General features: G+C 34.2%; 1 non-coding gene across 1 annotated transcript; it reads left to right on the forward strand.

Moving 5' to 3' along the window:
* The first annotated feature begins 4,215 nt into the window (after positions 1 to 4,215).
* On the forward strand, positions 4,216 to 4,320 carry LOC126019177 (U6 spliceosomal RNA). Its single transcript, XR_007498933.1, has one exon. It is a non-coding gene; the product is annotated as a U6 spliceosomal RNA (small nuclear RNA).
* Positions 4,321 to 13,352: the final 9,032 nt, after the last annotated feature.

Genomic DNA, 13,352 nt, shown 5'->3' on the forward strand with positions numbered 1-13,352 from the left:
TTATTGTATAAAGGAATGCATCTGGGAGCTAGAGCAATAACACAGTGATAAGTGTTTTGCTTTGCATGCAGCTGACCTGGGACCTATCAGGGTCTGATCCCCAGCATCCTATATTGTCCACAAAACCTGCCAGGAGTAAATTTCTGAGTGCAAAGCCAGGAGTAACCCCTGTACATGGATGGGTGTGGCCCCAAACTAAAATATAAATTAAATAAAGGAACACAACTGATATTTATATATAGTCTTTGTAGCCAGCCTAATATCTGTATTTGTTTCTTTCTAGGAGATTTGTGTGTGTATGTATGTGTAGTTTCTTTTGGGTCTAGAGAGAGAGAGAGAGAGGGGTTGGAGTTTGGGAGATGAGAGACGAGATGAGAGAGAGAGAGAGAGAGAGAGAGGAGAGAGAGAGAGAGAGAGAAAGAGAAAGAGAGAGAGAGATCATCTCATTTGAAAATACAGACTTACTTTCTCTTTTACAATTTGGATTCAGTTAATTTCCTTCTCTTGCCTGATTTCTATTGCTAGGACTTTACTATATTAAAATAAAGACAGAGATAATGGGTATCCTTGCCTTATGCCTGATTTTATGGGTATTTTTCAGTTTGTCACAATTAATAATATCTGTTTGGCAAAACAATTGAACAAATGATACGGTATTTGCCTGGCATGCAGTAACATGAGTTAAATCCATAGACAAAAATTTCCAAATGTAAGTGTCAAAACAAGAAACTGATTAGATCACAAATCCATGGAAAATAGATTGATGGAAAATATTGTTTAGAAACTTTACTGAATACTGAACAACATGCTACTTAATAACAGATATATAAAATAAAAAAGCAAGGAAGGCATAAAGAGATTATTTGAAATTAATGATAATGAAGAAACAAGTTGTCAAAATCTTTGGGACATGACTAAATCAGTAATTAAGGGGAAACTCATAGTAATAAAGGCTTATATGATGAAAGAAGAAAAAGATCAACTATCTAAAGGCACACCTTAAATATCACAAGTAAAAGAAAAAATAATAAAACCCAGGGCAGAAATCAAGGATATAATGCCAGGGAGCTGAGCGTACCCTCAACAAATGTTGGGCTAAGCTATTCCCAGGTAAAAGGGTCAGAGACAGGGTTATCCACATATAAACATTTAATGAGAGCGAGAGAGGAGAGAGAAAGAGTCTGGAGCAAGACACACAGAGAGCCAATGAGAGCAAACAATATACCACACAGATTTTAGGCACTGGAGTAACAGAACAGAAGGAGCATAGCTAAGCAGACAGTCAGGCAAACACAGAGAGAAGCTCTCTCTGGACTTGATTCACTGTGGCATCATGCTGGCACGTTGGCAAATAGGCTGGCCAGAATGCCTGCCAGTTTGGCCAGACCCCCTGGACAGTTAAGCCAGCAAGCTCCCCCAGACCAGTCAGGCTTTCTTTAGAAATATCCCCCCCTGGCTTTACATACACTTATCCCAACTGCCTCAAAGTAGCAGCTCACAGCTAAGGGAAGTCCATTAACTAACTGACAGATTCATTTAAAGCAGGGGTCTCAAACTCGTGGCCCGTGGGCCATTTGCGGCCCTCTGTACAACATATTGTGGCCCATGGCCAGCCTTCAAATATCGCAGTGTTCACGATTATTCGCTTACCAAATAATCACAATAAAAATCACATTAGTAAGAAAAAAATCGCATTAAACATTCGCATACCCCGAGCAGTTCCATTCAGGGTATGCAAATGTTTGATGCGATTTTTTGCGATATTTTTCTTACTAATGCAATTTTTATAGCGAATATTCGGTAAGTGAATAATCACGAATACTTTGCGCCTAGCCCAGATGTCATTTCTGCAGCTCCTGCCCGCTGTCCCTTGCATTATCAGAGGCCTAAGGGACAGAAGGGAGAGAAGTTTATTACAGAATTAGATTTTGTCATACCTTCATCATGACTTCATCAAAGCCTGCAGTGAAGAGAAAGATTGATGAACAGCACAATTTCAGGAAAAGTGGGAGACACAGTATTTCTTTGTTGAGCACAGGGGCATCCCCACATATCTTATTTCCTCAGAGAAAGTTGCAGTGCACAAGGAATACAACTTGAAATGCCATTATTCAATTAAACATGCTGAGGAATGTGCAAAATATCAAGGAAATGAGAGAGCCAAGCAGGTTGCCAGTCTTAAAGCATGTCTAATGAGTCAACAAGATTTCTTCAAGAAAGAACCAAAGAGAATGTTGCATCAGTTAAAGCTTGTTACATGGTTAGTGAGATGATTGCTAAGGCAGGGAAACCATTCACAGAAGGAGACTTTGTTGAATAATGCATGTTACAGGCTGCAAGTATTATCTGTCTGGAAAAGAAAGGTCAGTTTAGCAAAATCAGCCTTTCTGCCAACAACAATGTGGCAGAGTGCATTTCTGACATGTCAAGTGACATTTATCATCAACTGTGTGAGAAAGCCAAATGTTTTGATGCATACTCAGTTCCTCTTGACGAGGGCACAGATAAAACAGACACTGTGCAGCTCACAATTTATGTCCATGGTGTTGATTGCAATTTTGAATTGACAGAGGAGCTGCTCACAATAATTCCAGTGCATGGCCAGACCACCGCTAATAAGAAATTTTGGCATCTGTGTGATGCCATTGAGAGTGCAGGTTTGCCATGGAAGAGGATTTTTTGGAATAATAATTGACAGAGATGACAGGGAGCAAAAATGGACTGGTGGCACTTGTTCAAAAAAACTTGAAGAGGAGGGTGTAGAGAAGGCCATTGCTCTTCACTGCATTATCCATCAGCAGCTCCTTTGAAGTAAATGCCTGTCGTGTGACAATGGGATGTCTGTTGTGAAATGCATCAACTAAATCAGATCCAGGGGCTTAAAGCACAGGAGGTTCCATGCTTTTTTAGAAGAAATGGAGTCACAATATGGAGATGTGCTCTATTTCACCGAGGTAAGTTGGCTTAGCAGGGGAAATGTCCTGAAAAGATTTTTTGAGTTGAGAGAAGAATGAAAGCCTTCATGGAGAAGGATGGGAATGCTGTTTCTGAGTTGAGTGATCACAAATGGCTCATGGACTTAGCTTTTCTTGTTGACATCACACATAAGCTGAATGTACTAAAAAAGATGTTATAAGGCCCAGGACAGCTTATCAGTGCTGCCTATGACAAAGTGAAAGCATTCTTCACAAAACTTGTGTTACGGAAATCCCAGCTCTCTCAGACAAACCTTTGCCATTTCCCAGCATGCAAGGAATTTGTGGGTGCAGGCATACCATTCCGTGGTGAGAAATATGTTGATGCTATTTTTAAGCTAGAGAAGGAATTTGATCACAGATTTGCAGACTTCAAAAAGCACAGAGCCACTTTCCAAATTTTTGTGGACCCCTTTTCCTTTGATGTGCAAGATGCCCTTTCTGTGCTTCAAATGGAGCTCATTGGCCTGCAATGCAACTCTGATCTCAAAGCCAAGTTCAGGGAGATTAGTGGAAAAGCAGACATGCATGGGCAATTTTTGAGAGAATTGCCCCCCCCCCCCCCGCTTCCCTGAGCTTTCCCAATTGTTCAAGCACACTATGTGCCTTTTTGGGAGCACATACTTGTGTGAAAAGTTATTCTCCACATTGAACTTCAATAAGTCAAAGTACAGGTCTAGACTTAATGATGATCATCTTCAAGCCACACTGAGTGTCTCAACTGCTTCCTCTCTAAAGCCAAATGTGGTTCAAGTTTGTGAGATGAAGCTCTGTCAAGTCTCTGGCAGCAAGGAATAGGCAAAAATGCCATGTTCAGAAGAACTGTTCATGATCTTCACTCAATGTTCTATTCATGTTCAGAAGAAATAATCAAAACTGTTAATAATGACGTTTGAGGAATTTTTTGTGTGTGTGTGAAATCCTTTATGTGGCCCTGCCTCACCCCGACTTTGCCTCCTGCAGCCTCCAGGTAAATTGAGTTTGAGACCCCTGAGTTAAAGAAAAAGACTTTGGTAGAAGGTCATGGGGCTAAATATCTACAAAGTAGAAATGAAGAAAATAATGCAAAGAATTAATGAAACAAGGAGCTAAATTTTTAAAAAATAAACAATATAGACAAACCATTGCAAGATTCACAAGGGAAAAACCAGGAAGTGCTCAAACAATCTGATCAGAGATTAATGGGGAAAAATTCTAGAAATTTTTAGAAAATCTAGAAACCTTAGAATTATAAGATATCGTGTTCACTTCAGCAGCACATTTACTAAAATTGGAATGATACAGAGATTAGCATGGCCCCTGTGCAAGGGTAACATGTGTTCTATATTAAAAAATATATATAAGATATCATCATGATATACTTTTATTAACAACTATGATCTGTTAAGCTAGAGAACCTAGAAAATGGACAGATTGTAGGAAACAAATAATCTCCCAAAATGGAATAAGGGGAAGTAGATAGCCTACATATACTAACAAAAAGTAAGATAATTGAAAAAGTATTACAGGATCTCCACAATAATAAATTTCTAGGGTTTATGTGTGATTTTTATTAAACATTCAGTGAAGTATTTCCATTGATCCTTAGACTCTTCCAAAATATCAAAGAGATGGGAACCCTCCATAATACCACTATAAAGCTAACATTACACTCACTCTCAAAGTTAACAAAAATAGAATATTCATTTAATTCCTTTTAAGACTAAATTACAGAACACAGTAGATATGTAATTATTTTCATTTTTATTTAAATTAGCTACCTTATTTAATCACATGACCACAAATATAAAAAGCAAATAAACCATTCAAAATAAATCTAATTATTTATCATGATTTAGAAAAATACCTATATTATCTATTTTCTTTGTGGGGGCATTCTTGGACATGATCAGGAAATACTCCTGGCTGCACTAAGGGATCACTCCTGGAAATAAAGGTGAAAGAGGGTATTATGTGTGGTTGAGTATCAAACCCTGGTTGACTCATGCAGGTTAGCACCATACCTTCTGTACTAAACATGCAACGTTTAAACACATGCTTTATGTATTCATTGGATTTTAATTTAAAGAGTCTTAATATCTTATTAATTTTGCCATCTGTTATATTATTATTACCACCTATTATTATATAATAATTATATATTATTTAAGTGTTCAAATAAGGAAAAATTAATATAGAATTAAATATGCCAGAGATTTATTAAAATTATGGAATGTACTTTTGAGGAACAAATGAGAAAAATTCATGAAAAGTCAGGGAGGGCTTTTAGGCCCATGCATATGCCTGAGATATTTGAAGATGTGAGAGAAGGGAGATTGGACAGATAGAGTTTAAGACAGCTAAAGTGTTCTAGTAACTTTTTATTAGACAAATGGGCATGTCATGAGTTAGAATTTAATTTTGAAAATTTTTCATATCTCATAGAATTGTCTATAAATGCATTCACAAGTTCATTCACTAAAATTGCAAATGACATAATAATTTTATATGAAGTCTGCTAGTTATCTATCAAAATGAATCTCATATTATGATTAAACATCTTATTTTATTCATACTACATTTCACCATATGTATAATATAGATCATCATCTCCCTGTAGATCAGATATACCTCTGACATCAATTCTATTAGCCAGTTTTATTAAAAAATCTGTAAAGAGGGCCGGAGAGGTAGAATGGAGGAAAGGCATTTGCCTCTCATGCAAAAGGACAGTGGTTCAAATCCCAGCATCCCATATGGTCCCCTGAGCCTGCCAGGAGTGATTTCTGAGCATAGAGCCAGGAGTGACCCCTGAGCACTGCCGGGTGTGACCCAAAAACCAAAAAAAAAATAATAATATTCTCTAAAAAGTGAATATAAAAATTCACTTTTATCACTAAAGTTGGTTTGGAGGATAAATTGCTACTCAATCTATAGTCAATGAATTCTAGAATAAAAATTGGCAAATGATTATAGCTTTTTATTCTTTTACATCGTTTAATACCTCTTGTTCCATAATCTTCACCATTTCTTCTGATTATAGACTTTTATTGAGTTCACAGGATAAGTAGACCAATGAAATTTATTATAAAAATTCAATTATATGTGATGAAGGCAGGTGAATAGCTGATGAGCTATTGTCTGCCGGTTTAAAGAACATGAATGGCGGGAGGTATATAATACAATTCAATCCAAGTTAAAAGGCAAGAGAATTGAGGTACTATTAAATAAGTCCTAGTCTAAATGCAAAAGTCCCAGAGAAGATGGGGAGCTTGGTATTTTGTTCTATTGAGGTGATCATCATTGGATCACTCCTGCCCACAATGGGAAGTGTGATATGATTCATTCAATTCAAATGGTAATGGAAACATTCTCATTATTAAAATAAGCAAAACTAATTTTAGAAGTTCTGGGGAACTGGATTTTATTTTTAGCTGCTCTTCTATTTGTTTCTATGAAACATACTTCACTAATAATTCCCACTATTACCTGTAGATCAAGCCCTCATCCAATAGCTTCTATTCTAACATCAAATGTTGCTGATCACTGAGGCATCTTGTATCTGTCAAGAATTGTCACTTCCCATCTATGACCTGGAGTTCCATATTCTATGACCTGGGATCAGCTCCATCCACTCCTGCTTTCAGCTTTGACCATTTTTTGTTATTTTGTTTTGGATCAACATGAGGCAGTACAAGATTATTTTGAGTCTGTATTTATAACTTAATCCTGGTAATGTTGGATGACCATATGTTATGCTGGATATTCAACCTTGGTGGGCTGCTTATAAAGCAAGCACCCTATACATTGTACTATCTCATCAGTCCCCTACATTGACCCCTTTTAAAAGTGTCTAGGGTATTAATTTCCATATTAATAGAGTACTTCTAGTAACTTTGGTGGAAGACATTTTAAATGGGTACTTCCAAGTTATAAAAGGGATAAAACATTTAAATATCTGGCAGATATCTATCCTTATTCCAGCATGATTTGAACTTCTTAATTTCTTCTTCCTTTAGTTGTCATTTGAATCTTGTTTCATAAACTCTTTGTTTCTAACTCTCTAGGTTCTTTTTTTAATATATATTTTATTTAAACAACTTGATTACATACATGATTGTGTTTAGGTTTCAGCAATGTAAAGAACACCACCCATCACCAGTGCAACATTCCCATCTCCAATGTCCCAAATCTCCCTCCTCCCCATCCTACCCCCACCTGTACTCTAGACAGGCTTTCTATTTCCCTCATACATTCTCATTGTTAGGATAGTTCACAATGTAGTTATTTGTCTAACTAAACTCATCTCTGTTTGTGGTGAGCTTCATGAGGTGGGCTGTAACACTAGGTTATTAAGAGCCAGTGAAGGACATTTTTGTTAGCTTGTTTGTATATTTGGTTGGTTGGCTGATTGGTTCATTTGTCAGAAAGTTTAAATGTGTACACTAAGAAATGCACACTCAGTGATTTTTTACTTCATCTGCCACACTTGGCTAGTGCTCTCAAATCTAGTTCTCAACCATTCTTCAGTTCTGTCCCACCAAGAAAATTACTTCCTTTAGAATATTTATTGTTTAACAAATCTCCTCTTTTTGGTTCAGAGTATCCATGACCATCATATTCAATGGTTAGAAAGATGGCTTCTGCAGGGAATACCTGCAATACAATTAAGAAGATTCTGAAAATGAAAGGAAATGCTAGCTTATGTTAGGCATGGATAGTTAGTTTCTCTAAACTCTGAGGGTAGAAAGAGATAAGTTAAATTAATATATTCTAGGATTCTGATCATATCCCAGAAATCCTGCTCCATGTTTCAAAAGTCCCAAGTTTTCTCTATCAAGCTTGAAGACTTATAACAAAAGACATAATTTACCTAAATGTCTCTCCATCCCTAGGATTCTGCAGTTTAGTTGTTTTGGTTTTTCCACTTGAGACAAAGATTGCTTTCAAGATACCAAGCATCTCACTGGCTCTCCCAATTAGACCTTAATGGCTTTTTAATGACCTCAGTCTCAAATCAATACTATTTAGAGGTAACCATTCAGTTTGCTGGCTTTTCCTACATTTCTCTCCTCAGATATTTCAACTCCTGAATCATCAAATGTATAATGGATATTTTCTCCAGGTCAGCAGTAGTGACTAGTATTGTGCTGCCACTTTATGCTAAAGGCTATTAGTACCTTAATCTCTGACTCAGGGTGGTGACTTTTATGTTTGTCAAATGGTAAATGATTCAGTCATCAACTAATTTTTATTGTCTATTTTGTGCCACTCTTGGCTCCATCTGCTTTAACTTAGTTCTTATAAAACTTATTGCAAGCTAGAATAATATATGCTAGAAGTACATTATTACTAAAATTCATCTAAAAGCCATATCAAAAATGATGTTAATTAACTATGTGAAAGAGGAAGTACAGACAACATTTAGAGACAACAAATGAGGTGATAAATGTGTTTTGATTAGGACAAATCTCTCCATCTCAATGTTACTGAAAGAAAGTTTCTTCAAAGGTAAAATGCAGTTCAAAAAGAATATCCTGTCAAACTAGTTTATCATTTTGTAGGGATGCACCTCTATTACTACTTACTCACTGTTTATTATTTAGGAACAGTATGTAAATCATACTCAAGTTAATATGATGATAAATCTAGAAAAGTAGCATCTTGAGTTTTTAGACAAATGTATTTCCACAAAAAGTCTGAATAACATGTTTTCATGACATTTAAGTGGAATTAATTGATGTAAATAATTCACAAACACACATGGTAAAACAACAATCCAAATGATAATAAGATAAATTATATAGTTGAATCTTTTTTCATTTTTAGAAAGAGTATCAGAAAAGTGATATTGAGTACTAATTTTTTTTTTTTTTTTGCTTGGAGGGAGTAGTGTTTGGGCCAGCGCTCAGTACTTTCTCCTGGCTCTGTCCTTAGGGTTCACATATAGTGATGCTCAGGTGATCATATGTGATGCCAGGCAGCAAAACTAGGTAATTGTATGCAAAATGCTATCTTTCTGTCCTATGTACAAACCTTTCTTAATATAAAATTTAGTTTATTTTTACTTTTTAATTTAACATGTTATCCAGAGAAACATGAGTTTATTCTCATTGTTGGTGATGTCAACTTTGAATATTTGATTTCGTAGATACTCCTTCCCCCAACTTCTTGCCTAGCTCACCTGGAGAAGGAGACCTCTGTGGTTGGTAATTAAAGCTTGTGCCTTGATGTTTATCACTAGAGTTTCTAATATTCTAGCACAAGATACACTGACTTATCTTTTAATTCCTTTGCTTCCTTAGAAATCAATATGTGGGCTTCTATATATTTTTCATATGTACACAGATAACATGATGAAAATAACAACTTTAACTCTTAATAAATTTAAAAGCAAAGGTAATTTTCTTAAAATCATAAGACCAATCAATGACACTCTAATAATCCCATAAACATCAGCCTAAACACCCCTAAACACATCTGTGACCAGGAGTAAACCCTTGAAACTATAGGGTGTGGACTAAAAACAAAACAAAATGAACATAAAAATAAAAATTTATATTTATAGGTGAAACAAAATTTAGAACAAGAAAATTATTCAGCTGACACCATAAGAGATTCTATTCTAGAAAGAACGAATCTATATTTTCTGAACAATTGATTAAACTATATGCTATATGATAAGTCTTAGTTTAATATATATGGATATATATTTATATCAATAAAATCAAAACAATAAATGGAATGTAAGGAAGTTCTAAATTAGCACTGCATAGAGAATAGTAAGTGAAATAAGCAGGGTCAAGGTCTGATTACAAGATCAATTGTTAAAGAATGTGAACAAATAAAGTTATGAATATAAGCCCAAAGTATCTTCTAGAGTAGGTGCTGATGCTAATTATTTTAACTTTAAGTGCTTTCTCACAATTATTTAAGTGTTTAAATTTGTATTCTCTCCATATTTAATTTATTCAACACATTAATAGAGCACTGTTAGACACCCTGCCAGTTCTAAATAAAATAAAGTATGTTTATGTGTTTTCACAAAGCTAAACTTATTGTGTGTATTGTAAGCATGTGTAAGGTCACAGAGAAGTTAAGGAAAGGATGAAATGTACAATAGAAAATTTCGCATAAAATTGTTAAGATGAATGAAAGAAATGTTCGGTACAAAATTTGGGATGGAAAGTAAAACAAATAAGGCAGATGACCCAAATTTCAACTCTAGCACTATGATTGTACCCCAAGCATCACCAATAGCAATTTTACTCAGAGCACTGAGTATAGAGCCAGGTGTTACACTCAAATACACACTCACACACATTCTCTCTCTCTCTCTTTCTCTCTCTCTCTGTATATATATAATATAAACATATATACTACTTTTATTATTGATGATTCATTTGAAGAACCTGTCTCCTATTTATAAAAGTAATGAATAGATTTTATTCTAATGGAATAATTATAAGTCCTGAATATTTCTATCTGGTATAATGTAACATCCAGTTTTGTCAAGTCAGTATTTTATAATTTTGATCCAACCAAAAAAATCTTGCACATTGTTTCTTCTTGCAAAATATATTATATACTGAAAATATTGCAATATGTAAATATATTTCAGTATCTTTTAAAAATAAACAAATACCAAATTTGGAGGGAGTTAGTAAAGAGGTGAAAAAAAGACTAAAAATGGCATACAGGTCGTGGTTGAGAATCTTTGACATTTTAATGTTAGTGAAGGTAAAATACATTTATACAATAAAATTATATCTTTTCCTTATTTATACAATATTATTTACACAATAAAATATATCTTTTTCTTTTTAACAGATTCCCATTTTTGTTTTTGGTCATCCCCGGAACTTCTCAGAAATTCTCCTGTCTCTATGCTCAGGACCCACTTTGGGTGCTTGTAAGAGACATCTATGTGGGGCCAGAGGTGGAACTCAGAATGCAAATATGCAATGTATGTTCCTTACCCACTATACTATCACATTGGCTCATTAAAAATATTAATGCTGCTATAATATTATTACTCAATGACAAAAAATTAAGTTACCAGAGTGCTATAGAACAAAGTGATGTACTCAAACTATATCGTTAAGAAAATAAGAAGAGAGGAAAATGTGTAGAAAGAAGAGATACAATGAACTTTAGTGCAATACAATAAAATACATTCAGGATATGTTGATATTTTAGTTTTGAGTATAATGTGGTAATAAATTTTTTCAAGAGTCCAAAAACTGTACACATAAAATATGTGCTATTGTGCAAAATAATCCTCTCTTAACAAAAAATAATAATAAAATGTTTAGAATGTTTAATGAAATGACTATATTCTGTTCTGTGTATGTTCTTATTTTGACTTTTTATAACGTAAAGATGATTTAGATCTTCCTTTATTTGTACTTTACCTATGACTATTTTTGTTTAATAAGTAGCCATCCAGTTCCAGCCACTCACAGTAAACTGTATAATTTCAAATATAGCAGATATAATATTATATCTCTTTGAGCAAGTAGTAAGACGTCCAGTCTTAACATGTTCATTCAGCATTTCTATGATAATTTTAAATAGGCTAAAACTGCTTCTAAAAATTTGGAATTAAATTTTAAGCTTTGTATTTATTAATAACTATTCCATAGGAATTTTAGAGTACATGAACTACAATGTATGTTAATTATTGAGAAAATTAAAGGACACAAATTTTATATTGTGTGAGTGAAGTAGTAAAAAGGAAAGACTCATAATTTGTCAGTGGAGTATAATGGTCTTGGAGTAAAAAAAAAAAACAGAGAAATCTGTAAAAAAGTAAAGTTCTAGACTATGGAGTTCAATTATGTAGTCCTTAACACATGTTAGCTACATAAACTTAAATTCAATTCTAATCTGACTTAAAATTTAATTATTTTCATAAATAAGTCTAATGTTCCATTAATACTTTGTGACCATACAAGCTTGTATGTACTAATAGATATGTACTAATAGAGAAATAGAGACGAGGGCTGGAAGGACCACACCATGATATAAATCTTATTACAAAGAGTGATATGTGCCGTTAAAAAAAATAACTACACTAACAAATACCATGACAATGATAAAGAAAATAAGGGACATTGATGGTGAGGAAGTTGCACTGATGAAGGTGGGTGTGCATTTTATGGTTGAAACCCAGTTACAAACAAGTTTATAACCAAAAATTAAAAAAAACTAAATAAAATCTAGTCTATACTATCATTAGTTTACTTGCGTCAGAGTGAGAAAAATAAATAACTCCAGATGATAAAAGGGTAAGAAACTCTCAATATTTTGGTTTTACTGCTCATCTGTTCCTTATAGCAACACTATTTTAAACATTCTACTAAATATCGAGCTAGAAAAAATGGTCAGTTTAATATTGCAAACTACTTTTATTTCTTTCTTTTTTTTTTTTTTTTGGTTTTTGGGCCACACCGGTGGTGCTCGGTGGTTACTCCTGGCTGTCTGCTCAGAAATAGCTCCTGGCAGGCACGGGGGACCATATGGGACACCGGGATTAGAACCAACCACCTTTGGTCCTGGATTGGCTGTTTGCAAGGGAAACGCCGCTGTGCTATCTCTCCAGGCCCAAACTACTTTTATTTCATGATTTTAAAGTAGTCATCATTATATTTTTGTTTTATTTGATATAGCTTAAAAGTTAGAATAGAATAAAGATTTGTGGTATTGATGCACTAGCTTACTATCTTCCTCATCACCACCAAATATCTACCATCTGTTCCATCTTTCAGCACTGTCTTTAATTTGCTGTCTTCAATTTGCTCTTCTATTTTCTCCCCTCTTCCCTGCTGTTGTAATATTTCTGTTTTATATATTGAATGTTTGTGGTTATTATATTGTGTGTAGTTTCTTATTTTGACTTTATATATTACAATTTGTTGGTCATTCGTTTTTATTTGGACATTTAATTTTTTTCCATATGTATATTACTAACTCAATAATGAACAAGAATTTGCCCATTAATATTATGCATATAATGCTAGTTAAAATGCTTTAGTGTTTAGTTTTTTACTCCAGTTTTTACTCCAGTTCTTAGTTTACTCCAGTTTGTGTAACTGTGAATTTAACAATGTAAGTAGGGAACAGGTTACAATAAGTTGAAGAGATTCATAAATTATAAGTAATTAATAAAAGTCAAGCTCAGTGATAGTAAATAATCTTGATGGTGACAGAGAAAAGGATGTAGGACAGAAAAATAATGAAGGACTTGTCCAAACTTTCAGTTAGTGGTAAGGGGTAACAGAATTTTATTTTATCAATGACCACAAAAAAAGAAAATTTAATTATAGACTGAAGGTTTAAGGAACTTACAGAAGATTTTTGCTAGTATTTGTTTAAGCAAATAAAGTGTAGCCTTGA

Source organism: Suncus etruscus, chromosome 9 (genome assembly GCF_024139225.1).
Source record: "Suncus etruscus isolate mSunEtr1 chromosome 9, mSunEtr1.pri.cur, whole genome shotgun sequence".
NCBI classification, from domain to species: Eukaryota; Metazoa; Chordata; class Mammalia; order Eulipotyphla; family Soricidae; genus Suncus; species Suncus etruscus.